The sequence below is a fragment of the Orcinus orca genome, chromosome 3, assembly GCF_937001465.1.
Source record: "Orcinus orca chromosome 3, mOrcOrc1.1, whole genome shotgun sequence".
Classification (NCBI taxonomy): Eukaryota; Metazoa; Chordata; class Mammalia; order Artiodactyla; family Delphinidae; genus Orcinus; species Orcinus orca.
Window position 1 is genome coordinate 165,527,887 of NC_064561.1, and position 19,404 is coordinate 165,547,290.

A 19,404-nucleotide genomic window follows, 5' to 3' on the forward strand; every position below is an offset into this window, starting at 1 on the left:
GTAAAATCAGGCAATATATTTCATATTCAAAAAGTTCTATTTCCCAAATCAGTGGATTTTAAATATTTCCTTTCAGTTTTAAATGATTGAACAAGGTGAAAATAGTGTTTCGTGCTCCATTTTGGGGTCTTAACTGGAACTTTTAATTACAATTTGGGAGACTGCACCACTTCTACAAAAGAAGAATGGGTAAGTCATGCAAATGTTTATCAACAAAAAGAACATGATTCCTATACATGTTTTATTTCCAATGATAAAGTGTCAGGTTTCTAATATTAAATTGTATGTATATACTAAAAGATACATGGGATGAATGATATCTTTCCTGAGATTTGCTTCACATTTTTCCCTTTGTGGGATCGGTGGTGTCAGAGTAGGTATAAATGAAACAAGATTAACCATGAGCTAATAATTTTTGAAAGTAAGTGGTGGAGTACATGATGTTTTTAAAATATATTATTCCCTTCATTTTTGCATTTTTTGAAAAAGTTAAAAAACATCTAAGTGGCATTTGATATTTTCATGTAATGGTTTCTTCCTCTTTGATAAATCAGATTTTTAAATTGTTCTTACAAAATTAGATTTTTTTCTATAAACTATGTTTCTAATATTATCACTTACATCAAACTCCACCAACCCCAGCATAATATAACATTCAACAGTCCCTGCTTTTCTATCCTGAGTACAGCTTCCACAGCTGCACATAGACATCCTGTGTTCAAATCAAATTTGGTCAATTCAGTGGCACTTGGGGAAAGAGACTGTTTCTGTTTTGGTACACAAGGCTTTGTACTTCCTATCTCCTCATGATGCTGCACATTCCCTCACTCAACAGACCCCAGCCCACCAGCCTTGATTAATTCCCCACCCTCTGCATGACACTCACTGCAATGCTTTTAGTCTACCCTCTTCCTGACTTACTCTATTATTTTTTCCTAATACAACATAAAATTGTTATTCTGTTTCTCCTTAGGGTAATAAGTAAAGTCACATCTTCTTCATCTCTCCTTCATAACAATTTAAACATTTCCTTTCTTAGCAGTTTTCAAAATTTATTATAATTTTCTGTGTAATTGTTTGTCTGGCTAAACTGTGGTTAAGTTGGAACTACCAGTACCCTGCAGATGGTATGGACACATATCTTTAATTAAAACATTAATGAAAGTCCTTCATTCAGTAGCTGCCTTGGGCAAAGAGGATGTTATATCAGAAAATGCAATTACATTTTAACTATAGAGTAGCCTTAATTTTTTGTGTAAATTTATTTTGTATGTGGCTAGGAATTATGTATATCAAATTACATTTTTATTTATTTATCTTTTAATTCAAAAAATGGTCTTCTGGAGAATAAATGACAAGGCAGGGTTTAACTCATGACCTTGCATTGTAGCTCATTGCATTGCAAGTTCATGAACTTGCAAACTCATAAATTTTCAAGGATATGTGAAAGCAAGCTATATAAGACAGTTAATAAACTAAACTCATGGGGTCACACTTGCTGGGGCATGAGAAGTGCTAAGAAGTAAAATATGGTGTAAACAGATGGCTGAATTTTTTAAGGAAGTTCTGCTATATCTATTGGCATAAATGGGAGACCTGTTTTCACAAGATAGCATTTGAGCAGAGCTGTGGCATTAAGTGAGAATGCAGGTCAAGTTGCTATCTGGGCAAGAAACTAGACTAAAGGGATTTCCATTACAAAGGCCCTGAGGCAGGGTTATGATTGGGAGCTATAAGGAAAAGCCAAAGAGACAAGGTGGCTAAAGCAGTGACAGGTATTTCTCTATGAAATTTTGCCAGTTTTTATAACTTTAGCTGAAAGGAAAAAAAGAAAGAAAGAAGAAAGAAAGAGAGTCCTAAAACTATGTAATAGAACGTTATCTCCACTCTACATCATTTCCACACACACGTTTGATTTTTTTTCTTATTATTGTAACTCATAAGAATAAGCTATAAATGTGACAGAAGCTCTTTATTCCTCAATTAGTGAGACACCATTAAAAACCCTAGTGAATTTGCCTGCTGGGATAATGTGCTACTGTGAATGCCGTTTTAGTTTCTAAAATGTTTGGTAACTGTCTATGTTGACATGGTAACATTTGTCCTATGACTAATTTTTTAATGAGTGTTGGTTTACTTTTGTGACCCTCACTTTATATGCACTTAATTGGAATTGATCTGTCAAAAATGTTTCAAGAAACCTGGAAAATACATTTTCTTTCTTATATGGGTATTGCATACATTTGAAATCAAAGACAAATGAACCCACATGTTTTAAAATAAAGTTAAATCCCAAGATCAGACAACAGAATGAAAACTAAATGATGATTTGGGGGAAAATTGTATGATATGTATATTTAACAAAGTTGGTTTAAGAATAGCATACTTTAAATAGAAATAATATAAGATATTTTACTTATTTTTTCATTAAAATAATTACCTGTAAAGACTATGAATGGTGTTGGAAAACCTTTTGGCATTTTCTTATGGAGTTAAACATGTACTTACCATATTAACCAGCAATCTTACTGGTTACCCAAGTTCACACAAAAACTATGTGTGGATGTTTAAAATACCTTGATTCATGATTGCTAGTCCCTTCAACTGGTATATGGGAAACCAGACTGTGATTCAGGCAATTGAATACTACTCAGTCATACAAAAGAATGAGCTATTGAGACACACAATACAAGGATGACTCTCAGATGCCTTATACTAAGTAAAAGGAGACAAAGACAAAATATATCACTTGATTCTATTTCTATGAATTTCTTGCAAAAGCAAAACTGTAGGGACAAAAAAATTGATCAGTTATTGATAGGAGTCAGGGATAGAAGAAAGGATTCCCTGCAGAGGATCACAAGGAAGTTTTTTGAGGTGATTCACATTATATATTGTGATTGTTTTGGTAGATATATGAATGCATATGTTTGTCAAAACTCATTATAATACACAATAAAAGTGGTGAATTTTACTGTATGTAAATTATTTTTAAATGCCCCCCCCACCAAAAAAAAAAAAAAGAGGCACAAAGAAAAGCACAACAGTCTGTTAAGGGGTAAAGTCCTCACAATAGACAGCTGAGAATCTAGTGCACATTGTGTATGCTTATTACTAACTATAATCGAGCAGGAGATAAGGTATTACGGTAAAGATTACTATTTACGTAGGTTCCCTCAAAATTCGATCTAGTCACGTGTTGTTGTACCCAATGGAGTGAGAGTTGGAGAAATGTGTGGGACTGCCTGGTTTAGCATACTTTCACGTTCATTCTCCTTCTGATAGCACAGGACGACTTTGGAAATTGTGTGTTGAAGATATCGGAGCCAAAGATGGAAGTTGTTTTGTATTTATGGAAATGAGAAAAGAAAATCCTCTGTCGTAATAGGCCTTTGAAATGTTTTTGGTTTCTCATTAATGCTGCTATTATTGTCGTAACTTATACATAAACTTTGTTAAAAACTCCATTCTGACTGAATCCATTGGAAATTTTCATTCATTGATTTACAAAAGCAAATGATCAATTAATTCAGGTTCTGTAATTTAGAAGTGTGTCTCCCCTAATGTTTGGCTATTAATTCTTTATATCACTTGAAACAATGTATTGCTCCACAATCCCTTAAAAAAACATCCTGCTGTACCTGATGGATTTTTCAATCTGGATATTCTTGTATACCTCCTATTATTCACTCATTCATCAATTTACCATTCACCAAACATTTACTGTTGCTTAATCCACAGCATATGAATTTGTCAGTATTTACTTCTATTGACCTATAAGCATGATAATTTCACATAGTCCAATCATAGTTACTTTCTATAGGTATAATTATGTAATTCATATCTTTTCAATTGTTTAGCTTTTCTGTTTCAGGAACGATGAGTTAATTACACTTTTCAGGCTAAATATCTTGCAGTGTTTTCTTTTTAATAGAGAATCTTTGTTATGTAGATCCAGTCCATTTAATTCCAGTTCTGGTTTACATGAAGCCCAAATTTTTTCTGTATTTTGAAAAGACTTCTGATAATTCCAGGTAAATGATAAAGAGCTAAATCATTTTCTACAAACACAGTCAGACCTAGTTCTTGTATTCTTATCTTTACATATTGCATTTCACTGCCTAATCCCCAGCATTCTTGTCATTTAATTATGTTACGTGCAATTTCCAAAAAAAGAAATTTGCAAGGATATGTAAAGGCAAACTATACAAATAGTGTCATTTCCAGTGAAACTTTTGTCCAACTAAATTTTTTATATTCTGGAATTGTGAATGATGAGCATTCATTTTTGAGAGGGAGAAAAAAAATCAAGAAATTTTCAAGCTCATTGTTTTTACATTGCTGTTATTATGAGATCATTTTAGATATTTGTGATCTTTTATCTTTATTCGATAAAAGTCAGCAACTCTTCATACATATTAAATTTGTGAATAAATTGGCAGACAGAAACAAAAGAAATTCTAGTGATTATATTATTTTAACCTATTAATCAGTCATAAAAGATCAGATAGTTCAAGTCATATTCAAAATGTTTAATTTTTGCTTTTTATTACTTATAATATCTCTGTCTCTCTCTATATATGGCACCATAGACAACTTATAGAAAATATAAGACTATGTTTTGAATCTCAGAGTTTATTTATAGCAAGAATCAAGCTCAAAATAATGTGACGTCAACAAAGAAGCCATGAAAAATGGAATTAGTTATAATTTAAGTTGCAAATAATATAGAGAAGCAACCATTAGATTATCCAGAAGTCGGCTCCTTGTATTGATTATTTTTTCCCGTCAAGACTTAGCATACTCTTTCAGGTGTTGTAGAAGCTTAATAAGCATTTGCTTAATGAGGTGATTTTCTAAAGGTCAAGGTAAAAATAGACAGGACACTGACAATGAAATTAGAAAGGGTAAGCCATAAGTAATAATTCCAGAAACAGAGAGAAGCCACATCTAGACATGTGCATGGAGAGATCTTCCTGTTCTGGTTTCCAGACTTTTCTTGGACTCTTCTGAATGTGGTGCTTTCCTTGATGCACCTGGTATCCTGTAGATGTTATTCAGCATTTGGTAACATATGATTAAAATGAGTAAGGCAAAGAGAGAGAAGCAGCAACAGGTGCTGGAAAGAAAATGCAGTTTTAATGTACAAATATGAAAGATATTCTCATCTTTCTATTTATCATACTGTCACTTGTTTTTGAACTTAGATTTCTTCCCATTTTGTAATAATTTTATGAAATATCCAATAGAGATTTATATGACTTTTCTTAGTTTTTATTCAGTTATTTTTCTTCTAAAGATTTAAACCACTGAAGTTTTAAACATTAGTAAGCTTTGATTTACAGATTAGGTAACAACTCAGTGAAATTAGATGATTTGCCTAAAGTCATAGAATTAATAATAGTAAAGTCTGTATTTAAACAGGATGTCTGTGTTGGGTAGAGGGGAGATGGTGAATTGTTGCAAGAGCCTTTTGTGCTGAGTTATTTCTGTAGCTTTATCTGGGATCTTCTGCATAGAAGCAAAGGAGAAGCTAAGACATAGTTTATTTGGAAGGGTCAATATACAATGGCAGGTGAGAGGGAAGGTGGTACAGGGAAGGGAATGCAGCCAAGAGAAATACATTGTGTAGCCAGTTACATGGAGTAATCCTGCAGGACCATTCTGCATAATGATGCAGAATACACGCCTTAGATGTATTGTGGCCAAGAAAAAAATGCGAATAGGAATATTAGTATCTACCCGTCTATCAGACATTGCTAAAGGTCTGTCCTCTTCAGGGACATTGTTTCCCAGTCACTTCTGTCCCATCTGTAGATTCACAGTGTGGATATTAACAAGCCAGGATATCCTTCATACAGTGATGTTGTACTGACTACTAGATGTGTGATCAGAAATTCTAAGGGGATCCAAGCAGTAATTCTGACAGGTCTGGCCCCCCAAATGCATGACTTGTATAATGCTCATAGATACTTTATGGCATTGGTACTATTATTATTCACACTACACATGTGAAAATCAAAAGATCTGGAAACGTTTCATAATTTTGTCAAGGTCACACAGTCTGGAAGTGGAATAGACCCAGGACTTCTGCTTAAGTCTCTGAGTCTCAAGTCTATGGTCTTAATCACTTTTTTAACAAGTCTTCAAAGATGTTAATTCATTATTCAGACAGCCTCAGAATACTCCATGGAAAATCATTACACCCATACAATATGCTCGGATGTTACATTAGCTCATATACAATGAATACAGAAGATAGGAGTAGAGTTGGATTGTAAATAGAAGAATATATTAGCCTTAGGAACAATTCTAGAGAGGTTGGCCAATGTAGAGGAATCATGGCTATACAGAAAACATTTTTTTGAAAATTAAAAAATGTATTGCAGTTTCGACAGGCAATACATTTTCGAAAAAATGTATTGCAATTACAAGGTGTATATTCTTGTACAAATATTACTGTTTGGCCTTGTTTTTATCCCACTTTGAAAACGCCATTATTATGCTCTGCCTTACAGTTACAGAGATGACAAGTTTTCTGCCCCATGAAGTATAAAGGAGACAGGCAATTAACAAATAAATAAACAAATACAGGTGAAAATAAAAACATGTTATGCTATAGGGAAGGATGAAAAAAAATCCTTTATGTTGGGAGTTCAAGGAAGGAATCTCCAAGAAAGTGAGATTTAAGATAAATGAGAGAATAAGCCAGCCACGAGAGCACATCAAACAGCAAAAGTAGTTAGTGCCAAGATCCATGGCAGAGGTGAGTTCCCTGTGCTTAAGGAACAAGGAAAGACAAGTACCTCCCCTACCCTTTGAATCACTTTAAACAGAGGGTAGGGGAAGTAGATGGGGTGTAAAGTTAAGCAGGATTCTCATCTTGTATTGTGTAGAGCTAGATAACTTACAATAAAAGGTTTGATTTCATTCTGAACAAAATAAAAAGCTAATAAAGATTTTGAAAAAGGGTAATAAACAATATAGTATCTATATCTATATAATTCAGGATTTAATTTTGTCTAGAAGGGGAACAGTGGACATGAATATATGTAGGTAAATTTGGGAAATGATTTTGAGATAGAATAAATAGGAATTAATTGTATTTTGTTAACATTTTTAAGAAAGATGAAACACACTAGGTAGGAAGAGGAAGAAAGAATGAAAGAGGAAGGAAAGAAAGAAAAGAAAGAGAAAGACAACACTTATCAGTGAGGCAAGGTGTATTGGTCTATACTTTGTTTTGTACAAGTTACAAAAGCTTGATTTGACTAAATTTAATTTTTTCTGGACAGTGTACAGAATCAAAGACTTAATGACAAGAAATAGAAGAATTAGGGAAGTGAAGACTGTTTTCCTCTCTATCTTTCAATTTCTTGACTGATTTTTTTTTTTTCTGTCTTCCTGTGAAGGTCTTCAAGAGGCCTGACTTGGGTCAGATACCTGTTCTGGATTAATCAATGAATCAGTGTGTTCAGGGAAAGGAAACTATAGTTTGATCAGTGTAGTCATATGTTCATTTCTGTGTGTAGGTAGAAACTTTCCATATTCAAAAGACTGCTTCACTGTCACTGTCACTTCACTTCACACACACTTACTATAGCATAGGGAATAATCAGTTCTGCATGGAAAACTCAGGGAAGTCTTGTCTAAGAAGTGACATCTGAGCTGGATTTTGAAGGAGCAAATAACTCAGTTCAATTCAATATGTACTGAAGGCTTATTAAATTCAGGGTATTCTGCTAAGGTGCGGTGAAGCATACAGAAGTGAATAAAGTACAGTTTCTTCAATACAGGGACTTAACAGTCTAATGAAGGAAACTGACATATACACATAAGCTGCTGTGGAAGTTCTCTTGACATCATTAATTTTAATCCTGAAACATACTGGGATGTCAGGCATTCTTAAAAGGCTTAGCTATTACAACATATGCAGCAATGACTTGGGACAAGTCCCCTGGATAAAAATTAGCCCATGGAGGATGGGCTTAGCTATAAATTGGCAATATATCCATTCAATAAACAGTTACTGACTACCTTTGTGCCCAGAAAAAGACAAGGACCAGTGAATATGGATATAAACATTTAGTATGACTTCATCAAAGAACTTGTAATTTACTGAAGGATATGGACTAATTATAATTCAGTTAAATTCATACTTTGAAAGTGTTATAAATCACAGATGGTTTATAAAAAGGGCTTTCGGTTGCATAGTAGTCATGTGCTCAGCTTATTTTTTCCTTACAATGACCCTCATAAGAAGGTGCTATTTTGATCACCATTTGCAAGTGTGAAAATCAGTGTGTGGAGAAGTTAATGAATTGCTCCACAGAGTAAGTGGGAGATTAGTATTTAAAATGAGGTGGTGTGGCTCCAGAGTCCGTGCTATGAAGATAAGAAAGGAAGGTATCAATAAACATGGAAAATGTAGAAGGTTCCAGGTCTTGAATTTTCAGTAAAGTTTAGGAACAGAGGTGGTGGAAATAACTGAGTGAGGAAGTTGGCAAAAGAGGAAGATGAGAACAGAGTGGGGTGTTTCATGTGCAGATTTCTATATTGGAATATTTTTCAGTGATCAAGTCGTCCAATATTTGGCTCTGAAAGTTGGTTTTTGGAAAGGTATCATTAAAATGAGAATTTGTGTCATTTCCTAGATTTTTTCATTTTTAGATAGAGTTATCCAGAATGATGTCTGGGTGCTTGGAGTAGAAAAATGTGTGTGCTATCATCCAAAAATCACCCTTAATGTGGGCCTTTGTTTCTCACCCATTGCAGCTAACAGAGTGTATGGAATGCTAACACAATTGCCATATCTTTGATTCATCCTTCTTCTTGTGAATGCCATGCTGAATGTCAACTGGCTCAACTATTTTTTAGTCCATCCTCTTATCTGCATTCCAGATGTCAGTGTAATAGTATACTAGTCAAACTGGTGATATATTCCTATCTTAAATTACAGCAGCAATCTCTTAAGTAGTCTTGTTGATCCAGACATGTCCATTTTTAATTATCTCAAAATATTGAACTAATATAGTTTCCATGTAAGTTCTATGTTAAAAATCCTCTGTTAACCCCAGCAAATAAAGTCTGAATCCTCAAAGTGGATTAAATGGACCTACATGACCCAACTGCTGACCATTTTTCCCTCCTGGTCAGCCACCACTCTCAACTCCAACTCTTCTAACCACTTTGGTCTCCAAAAATTACCTTTCTCTTTCACCTTCAGGATTTTCTATATGTTTGTCTACTTTTTTCTTTCCTGTTGGCCATCCTATAATTCAGGTCTGAGCTTACATATCAATTCCTTATGTAAGCCTGTCCTTCCTCCTCTGAGACTGATCTCCAATTGCTTCTATGATTATTCCTACTTTAGCCCTTTTTATTACTGTTATTATTATTGTTACTTTTGTCATCCTTATTATCACTTATTTTCTATACCTATAAGCAAGTTGCATACATACTATATTCTTAGCCAGGTTTGTTTATTGTTGACATTTTGCCCAATTTGTTTTATCATTTATTCTCTCTCTCCCAATCTGTATATACACAGTGAGTATATACACACATCATATATATATATATACACACACACACACACACACACTTTATGTAATAGTATATGTAATATCTAAATATATATATATACATGTATATACATGAACATGTATATATACAAGCATACGCTATTTAAGAGTATATACAGAGGCTTCCCTGGTGGCGCAGTGGTTGAGAGTCCGCCTGCCGATGCAGGGGACACGGGTTCGTGCCCTGGTCCGGGAGGATCCCACGTGCCGCGGAATGGCTGGGCCCGTGAGCCATGGCTGCTGAGCCTGTGCGTCCGGAGCCTGTGCTCCGCAACGGGAGAGGCCACAACAGTGAGAGGCCAGCGTACCGCAAAAAAAAAAAAAAAAAAGAAAAGAGTATATACATATATATGGCAGATAACATAAAATATATAGAAAATACACGCACACATATGGAGCATCACTATGCTTTCTAAGGGTACTTTCATACAAAACTTGCATTATACATCTTTCTTTTTATTCTTTTTGTGAAATCCTTTCAGAATTGTATCCATATATCCTAAAATCTGTGATTCAAAACTGTCATTTTTCTGCGAAAATATATTTACTTTCACCAGCTAGAATTCACACATATTCTCTTAATCTGAAATTGCAAAATCATACTTCCTGAAGACTTTTAAACATATATGTACTTAGAAACATTCCTCCTTGGTGTTGAACTCCCATTAGAAATTTTTACTTTAAGGATCACTTATGCACATCATATGTCAGCTTCTTTAAGTTTATGTAAGTGCATGCTCTGTTCCTCTCCCATTATGTTCAATGGCATAATATGCGTAGAATTTCTTATATTTTTTAAAGCTTGCTATAATACAATTAAATGAGAAAATTTTATTCTCTTCAAGTAATATTTTCCAGTTAAAACTTCTCTTTGAAGGTGAAGGTAAATAATCATCTTTGGTGGTTGTTTTCTGCCATCATATTAGGCTTACTCTTTTCCCCTAAACGTAAATAACTTAGGTTAGCATAGGTAGCTCACTTTCATGCAAACACAGACACACTTGTCATCTGGGAAGCCTGGAGAATACTAAATTAATTTAGTTATGTCAACCTTCTTGAGAATAGGAAATGTACACTAGTGGTATGTGAAATTACTAATAGCCATGAAAGGTTATATTCAGGACTGCTGGCTTTATCCTTCATGTAATGAAAAAAATTAATGTATACTTTAGGCTGATTTCTACTGCACTAACAGACATATAGTGTGTTATTGAGCATCCTAAAGTTCACATGAACAATAAATGTACAATAATTTCTAAGAAAATTGTTATACGTAGAATAGTGAGCTTTAGGCCAAGTTGTGAGGGATGAGTAAAAATTTGTTTCACAGAACATGGGTGAGAGGATGTCACTAAAGGCAGAAGGAAAAGGTTGTTTTCATTCAAATGCATCAAAGCAATAGAGCACAGTACACATGGAGGTGTACATCGAGCCTTATTAACACCTGTAAAGTTGACCTTGTACTTCTTAAGTCATGTTAAGTCTAGCGTTCAAATAAGTGTTGAGTTTTGTTTTTCTGCGGAGCTTATTTCTTATGCCTGACTGTAGGCAATTTTAACCTTCTTGTTCCTTGCATGATTATGATCTTTGCCTTTGTAGACAGATCTTCCCACAACATCTGTGAAAAAGAAAAGAAAGTACAGTTTTAAAACAGAATAAAGATGCTCTTTTCACTATGTACTTATGTACTACATGATTATTACAGAGATAAAAAGATACAAGATTCCTAGTATTCTTTAATAATCACTTTCTTTATGCTCAGTCCAGCACAAGGTTCTTCTTATATTCTTCTATGGTGATTTTTCACATTATTTTATGAAATAATACACCTCAGAAGAACCCAGCTACTACTTTTTTCACACAAACTTTGGCAACCATTGCTCCATATTTCCTAATTTTAACTTTTTTGGTTTTTTTTTTAAACTTTGTCTCCACTAGCCGTGATTTATATTGATGAAAAAGCAACATTTGGAAGTTCTAATCAATGGAGCAAATGGTCTCCAATAGTTTTCATCATTCCTGAAAATAATTTATTTCATGGGTAATGCTTTATTGGTATAAATAATGGTCCAAATATAACTCAGATGTATTCCCTAAAATTCCATAGTATATTTTTATCTTGGGGGAAAAACTATCATATATACTAGGCATGAATTGATTTTTTAAAAACTTATCCTTATATTCACTTGAGAAAAGTATGTGAAAGGACACGGAGCTATTATATTGAGCTTATAATTATTTTCAGTTCCCACTGAGCTTAATTATTTCCAGTTCCCACTGTGGTTTCCTGCATTCCCCCTTGCAAGTTGATAAAATTTTAGATTATATTTTTCACTTGTGTAAAGTAGTTTTATAAGGATGGTACCAGTTTCCTGATCTCCATCTCTATAGAGGGAATTAGAGTTAACAGATTAAATCATAGAAGGGCTGTGTTGGATTGAAGTAAGAATAGATTTTATAATTGAAAATCTGATTAACTATTGTAACAGGTTATTGAACAAACATAGATGGTTTTTGCCCCTAGACAGAGAGGCAATTGATTTTTTTTAACATAGTTGTTTTTGAAAAGAAAATGAAATAGATAATCTATTGCTTTCTCTTAAGAGTTAAAATCTTACAACTATGTAAACCTATTTATCTTAATCCGTGAGAGAGACAGAGTATGGTAATAGAGAACATAGCATTTAAAACCAGAATTCCTAAGTTCAAGTCTTGTTCCACCACTTATAAGCTTTGTGATCCTGATAGCTTCCCTACTATAGCCTCCAAATAAGATTCTTACATAAGATGTGGACAGTTTTAGTACCTGCTACATGTTTGTTTGTTTTAATTTTTTTTAATTTATTTATTATTATTTTTTTATTTTTGGCTGTGTTGGGTCTTTGTTGCTGTGTGGGGGCTTTTCTCTAGTTGTGGGAAGGGGAGCTACTCTTTGTTGCAGTGTGCGGGCTTCTCATTGCAGTGGCTTCTCTTGTTGCGGAGCACGGGCTCTAGGTGCACAGGCTTCAGTAGTTGTGGCACACAGGCTCAGTAGTTGTGGCTCTCAGGCTCTAGAGCGCAGGCTCAGTAGTTGTGGTGAACAGGCTTACATGCTCCGTGGCACGTGAGATCTTCCTGGACCAGGGCTCGAACCCATATCCCTTTCTTGGCAGGTGGATTCTTAACTACTGTGCACCAAGGAAGCCCCCCTGCTACATGTTTTAAGATAATTCAGTAAAATGTGTAAAGAATGCTTAATAGTACCTTCACATAGTAAGCATTTCGTGAGCTATTAAAAGTTTTAAATCTGGCATATTCTTCAAATAGAAACCTCAGAAACAATGAACAGGATCATGGTTCTAGTGTGAAAAACTTTAAAATGCCTTAAATGTAAAGGAGTCATAGGTGTTTTATTTTTAAAATCTTTCATGTTTAAAAATGCTCTCTTAACATGTAACCCTCTTACACTGTTGGTTGGAATGTAAACTGGTGCAGCCATTATGGAAAACAATGTGGAGGTCCCTCAAAAAACTATAAATAGAATTGCCATATGATCCAGCAATCCCACTCCTGGGCATACACCCAGAAAAAACTATAATTCGGAAAGTACACACACCCCTATGTTCATAGCAGCACTATTTATGATAGCCAAGACATGGAAACAACCTAAATGTCCATGAACAGATGAATGACAAAGAAGATGTGGTGTATACATATACAATGGAATATTACTCAGCCATAAAAAATAATGAAATAATGCCATTTGTAACAACATGGATAGATCTAGAGATTATCATACTAAAGTCAGAAAGAGAAAGACAAGTGCAATATATCACTTATATGTGGAATTTAAAATACAACGTAAATGAACATATCTATGAAACAGAAATAGACTCACAGACATAGAGAACAGACTTATGGTTGCCAAGGGGAAGAGGGGTGGGGGAGGGAAGGATTGGGAGTTTGGGATAGGCAGATGCAAACTAGTACATACAGGATGGATAAACAACATTGCCTTACTGTATAGCACAGGGAACTATATTGACTATACTGTGATAAACCAGAATGGAAAAGAATATATATATATATATGTTTGTCATTTTGCTGTACAGTAGATACTAACACAACATTGTAAATCAACTATACTGCAATAAAAATTTTTAAAAAGAATGCTCTCTGTTTTTCATGTTAAGAAAATGTGCTATGGTTGCATATATTTAAGCTGTAATTCTTTTCTAAGAAAAGTTTAGATGCTGCTCCATTGTTATTTGGTCTTGGGTGTTGCTGGGGGAAAGCCTACAGATAAATAGCCTGTTGTTTTCTGCTGTTACAACAGGATTTTACTGACTTCATTGAGATACCCTAAATGTAAAGATGTCCAATCAAAATTCAATGGCATGGGATAAAAAATTCTGCTCTTCTTTTTAATAGTAAGTCTTTCAAAACTAGAGAAAAATATAGAGTAATAGAGTAAACACCAATACACACAGGACTGATATTTTACTTTGCAAATAAGTTTCCATATTTACTACTAGAAAATGTTAAAAATCAATTAACATTATTTGTTTGATGATAACCATTTGATGATAGCCATTCTGACAGGTGTGAAAAGTGATATCTCATTGTGGTTTTGATTTGCATTTCCCTGATGATTAGTGATGTTGAGCATCTTTTCATGTGCCTGTTGGTCATCTGCACTTCTTGTTTGGAAGAATGTCTATTCAGGTCTTCTTCCTATTTTTTAATTGTGTTGGTTTTTCTTTATGTTGAGCTGTATGAGCTGTTTATATATTTTAGATATTAACCCCTTATCAACCATGTCATTTGAAAATATCCTTTCCCATTCAGTAGGTTGTGTTTTCACTTTGTTGATGTTTCCTTTGGTGTGCAAAAACTTTTAAGTTTAATTAGGTCCCATTTGTTTATTTTTTCTTTTGTTAGGACATGAATGCAAAAAAAAATATTGCTGCAATTTATGTCAAACAAGGTTCTACCTATGTTTTCCTCTAGGAGTTTTGTAGTATCAGGTCTTACATTTAGATCTTTAACCCATTTTTAGTTTATTTCTGTATATGATGATAGAGAATGTTCTAATTACATTCTTTTACATGTAGCTGTCCAGTTTTCCCAGCACCACTTACTAAAGAGACTATATTTTCTCCATTGTATATTCTTGCCTCCTTTGTCATAGATTATTGACCATAAATGTGCAGGTTTATTTCTGGTCTCTCTATTATGTTCCACTGATCTCTGTATCTTTTTTTGCACCACTATCATACTGTTTTAATTACTGTAGCTTTGTGGTATAAAAATAAATCAACTAATATTAGAAGTCTGGTTGATGGGCAGACCTTCAAATAGTGGAGGAGTAAGATGTGGAGATCACCTTCCTCCCCACAAATACATCAAAAATATATCTCGGGCTTCCCTGGTGGTGCAGTGGTTGAAAGTCCGCCTGCCGATGCAGGGGACACGGGTTCGTGCCCCGGTCCAGGAAGATCCCACATGCCACGGAATGGCTGGGCCCGTGAGCCATGGCCGCTGAGCCTGTGCATCCAGAGCCTGTGCTCTGCAATGGGAGAGGCCACAACAGTGAGAGGCCCACGTACTGCAAAAAAAAAAAAAAAAAAAATATATATATATATATATATATATATCTCCATGTGGAACAGCACCTACAGAACGCCTACTGAACGCTGGCAGAAGGCCTCAGACTTCCCCAAAGGCAAGAAAATCCCCATGTACCTGGGTAGAGCAAAAGAAAAATCAGTGACAAAAGAATAGGGGCAGGACCTGCACCTCTGGGAGGGAGCTATAAAGGAGGGAAAGTTTCCCCACACTAGGAAGCCCCTTCACTGGTGGGGATGGGGGATGGGCGGGGGGCAAGATTCGGAGCCATGGAGTGCAGCAACAGGGGTGCAGAAGGCAAAGCAGAGATTTTCCCACACAGAGGATTGGTGCCAACCTGCACTCACCAACCTGAGAGGCTTGTCTGCTCACCCACCGGGACAGGTGGAGGCTGGGAGCTGAGGCTTGGGCTTCAGAGGTTAGATCCCAGGGAGAGGACTGGGGTTGGCTGCCTGAAGAGCGCCTGAAGGGGGCTAGTGCGCCACCACTAGCCGGGAGGGAGTTAGGGAAAAAGTCTGGACCTGACAAACAGGCAAGAGACCATTGTTTTGGGGTGCAGGAGGAGAAGGGGGATTCCTTCCCCGTGTGCCCGCACAAGGCAGAGCACCACCTAAGCGAGCTGTAGGCATGGGCGTGAGCCCTGGCTATCAGCTCACACCCCAGAGATGGGCAGGAAATGCTAATGCTGCTGCCACTACCACCAAGAATCCAGTGAGCAAGCACAGGTCACTACCCACACCCGCCCTGCCCCAGAAGCCTATGCAGCACACCCCTGCCAGGGTCCTGAGATCAAGGAACAACTTCCCCTGGAGAACACATGGCATGCCTCAGGCTGTTGCAATGTCATGCTGGCCTCTGCCCTGCAGGCTTTCCCTGAATTTCAATTATAACTCTCATACCCCTCCCTCTCCCCAGGCTGAGCGAGCAACAGACACCTAATCAGGCGCTCCTTTAACCCCCTCCTGTCTGGGTGGGGAACAGACGCCTTAGGGCAGCCTACATGCAGAGGCAGGGCAAAACCAAAGCTGAACCCCAGGAGCTGTGCAAACAAATAAGAGAAAGGGAAATTTCTCCGTGCAGCCGCAGGAGCAGAGGATTAAATCCCCACAATCAATTTGACGAACCAGAATAAGTGGAATGCCTGAATAAACAATGAATGTTCCCAAAATTGAGATGGTAGCCTCTGGGAGCAACTGTAGAATTGGGGTCTGCTGTCTGCGACTGATTTGTTTCTAATTTTTATGTTTATCTTAGTTTTTAGTGCTTGTTATCATTTGTGGATTTGTTTATTTGTTTGGTTGCCCTCTTCTGTTTTTTTTATTTTTTTTTTCCTTTTTTTTTGCTTCCTTTTCTTCTGAGCTGTGTGGCTGACAGGGTCTTGGTATTCCAGCCAGGTGTCAGGCCTGACCCTCCAAGGTAGGAGAGCCAAGTCCAGGACACTGGACCACCAGAGACCTCCCGGCCCCATGTAATATCAATCAGCAAGAGCTCTCCCAGAGATCTCCGTCTCAACACTAAGACTCAGCTCCACCCAATGGCCAGCAAGCTCCACAGCTGGATGCCCCATGCCAAACAACAAGCAAGAAAGGAACACAACCTCACCCATTATCAGAGAGGCTGCCTAAAATCATAGGCAGACAGATGAAGGAGCAAGGTAAAACACCACGAGACCAAACAAATGAAGATGAAATAGACAGTCAACCTGAAAAAGAATTCGGAGTAATGATAGTAAATATGATCCAAAATCTTGGAAATAGAATAGAGAAAATATAAGAAATGTTTAACAATGATGTAGAAGAACTAAACAGCAAACAAACTGATAAACAACACAATAAAAGAAATTAAATTTCTCTAGAAGGAATCAATAGCAGAATAACTGAGGCAAAAGAATGGATAAGTGACCTGGAAGATAAAATAGTGGATATAACTACTGCAGTGCAGAATAAAGAAAAAAGAATGAAAAGAACTGAGGACAGTCCCAGAGACCTCTGGGACAACATTAAACACATCAACATTCAAATTATAGGGGTCTCAGAAGAAGAAGAGAAAAAGAAAGGGTCTGAGAAAATATTTGAAGAGATTATAGTTGAAAACTTCCCTACCATACGAAATCAAATAATCAAGTACAGGAAGCGCAGAGTCCCATACAGGATAAATCCAAGGAGAAACACGCCAAAACACATATTAATCAAACTATCAAAAATTAAATTCAATGAAAAAATATTAAAAACAGCAAGGGAAAAGCAACAAATAATATACAAGGGAATCCCCATAAGGTTAACAGCTGATCTTTTAGCCGAAACTCTGCAAGCCAGAACACATTTAAAGTGATGAAAGGGAAAAACCTACAACCAAGATTACTCTACCCAGCAAGGCTCTCATTCAGATTTGACGGAGAAATTAAAACCTTTACAGGCAAGCAAAAGTTAAGAGAATTCAGCACCACCAAACCAGCTTTACAACAAATGCTAAAGGAACTACTCTAGGTAGGAAAAACAAGAGAAGGAAGAGATCTACAGTAACTAACACAAATCAATTGAGAAAATGGTAATAGGAACATACGTATCGATAATTACCTTAAATGTAATTACCTTAAATATAAATAGATTAAATGCTCAAACCAAAAGACATAGACTGGCTGAATGGATACAACAACAAGACGCGTATATATGCTGTCTACAAGAGACCCACCCACTTCAGACCTAGGGACACATACAGACTTAAAGTGAGGGAATGGAAAAAGATATTCCATGTAAATGGAAATCAAAAGAAAGCTGGAGTAGCAATTCTCATATCAGACAAAATAGACTTTAAGATAAAGACTATTACAGGAGACAAGGACACTACATAATGATCAACAGATCAACCCAAGAAGAAGGTATAACAATTCTAAATATATATGCACCCAACATAGGAGCACTCCTATACATAAGGCAAATGCTAACAGCCATATAAGGAGAGATCGACAGTAACACAATAATACTAGGGGACTTTAACACGCCACTTTCACCAATGGATAGATCGTCCAAATGAAAATACATAAGGAAACACAAGCTTTAAATGACACATTAAACAAGATGGACTTAATTGATATTTATAGGACATTCCATCCAAAAACAACAAAATACAATTTCTTCTCAAGTGCTCATGGAACATTCTCCAGGATAGATAATATCTTGGGTCACAAATCAAGCCTTGGTAAATTTAAGAAAGTTGAAATCATATCAAGTGTATTTTCCAACCACAATGCTGTGAGACTAGATATCAATTACAGGAAAAAAACTAAAAAGTACAAACACATGGAGACTATACAATGCACTATTAATAACCAAGCGATCACTGAGGAAATCAAAGAGGAAATCAAAAAATGCATAGAAACAAATGACAATGAAAACACGACGACCCAAAACCTATGGGATGCAGCAAAATCAGTTCTAAGAGGGAAGTTTATAGCAATACAATCCTACCTCAATAGACAAGAAACATCTCAAGTAAACAACCTAACCTTACACCTAAAGCAATTAGAGAAAGAAAAACAAAAAAACCCCAAAGTTAGCAGAAGGGAAGAAATCATAAAGATCAGATCAGATATAAATGAAAAAGAAATGAAGTAAACAGTAGCAAAGATCAATAAAACTAAAAGTTTGTTCTTTGAGAAGATAAACAAAATTGATAAACCATCAGCCAGACTCATCAAGAAAAAAAGGGAGAAGACTCTAATCAATAGAATTAGAAATGGAAAAGGAGAAGTAACAACTGACATGGCAGAAATAAAAAGGATCATGAGAGATTACTACAGGCAACTACATGCCACTGAAATGGACAACCTGGAAGAAATGGACAAATTCTTAGAAAACTACAACCTTCTGAGATGGAACCAGGAAGAAATAGAAAATATAAACAGGCCAATAACAACAAGTGAAATTGAGACTGGGATTAAAGATCTTCCAACAAACAAAAGCCCAGGACCAGATGGCTTCACAGGTGAATTCTGTCAAACATTTAGAGAAGAGCTAACACCTATCCTTCTCAAACTCTTCTAAAATATAGCAGAGAGAGAAACACTCCCAAACTCATTCTACGAGGCCACCATCACCCTGATACCAAAACTAGACGAAGATGTCACAAAAAAAGAAAACTATAGACCAATATCACTGATGAACATAGGTGCAAAAATCCTCAACAGAATACTAGAAACAGAATCCATCAACAC